The sequence below is a fragment of the Scylla paramamosain genome, chromosome 39 (assembly GCF_035594125.1).
Source record: "Scylla paramamosain isolate STU-SP2022 chromosome 39, ASM3559412v1, whole genome shotgun sequence".
Lineage (NCBI taxonomy): Eukaryota > Metazoa > Arthropoda > Malacostraca > Decapoda > Portunidae > Scylla > Scylla paramamosain.
In genome coordinates, this window is record NC_087189.1 from 15,091,999 (window position 1) to 15,092,658 (window position 660).

Genomic DNA, 660 nt, shown 5'->3' on the forward strand with positions numbered 1-660 from the left:
TAAATGGCTGTCAGACCGTGGTGGCGTGAAAATGTTAGTGAGATATTAGTGCATAGGTGCTCGTGTATCGATAGAGACTCAGATAACAGAGATAACTGACTGAGGGAAATTAATATTTAAACAAGTAATATACTGAATCATATAAATGTATTATATCTATTGTTTTGAAGTGAGTGTTCATGATTGCAGTGTTGGTTTGGCAAAAATTAAATATCATTAATGGAAAGGGTGCATCTCTATTGCCGATGAAAAATAATCTTAATTCTTTACCTTCTTTCATTCTTGTCTCTGATTGGCTAAAGTCCTTATCACATTCTAGAACCAAGGTCTTTCATTGGCCCATCTGGTGGGTGCCAAAGTGCTTTAGCTCCAAGCTGCTGAGTGGCTGCAGAAGCGACCGCTGAGGTATACTAACAGTCAGATCAGGTTTTCAGTAAGACTGGCCAATGCCTGGATTTTCTACAGAAGATTTTGGCGCACCACTGAACAATACAAGATTCAACAAGAAGAACAAGAAACAACAATCAATGGACGCTCACGAGACCCTCGGTGAGAAGAACACGGAGAAAAATGAAACAGACCAAGCACCACAGCAAGAGGAGGAGCTTGGAAAACCTCCAAGACTGCACCGGTCATAAGAAAACAAACACTGAAGGGGTT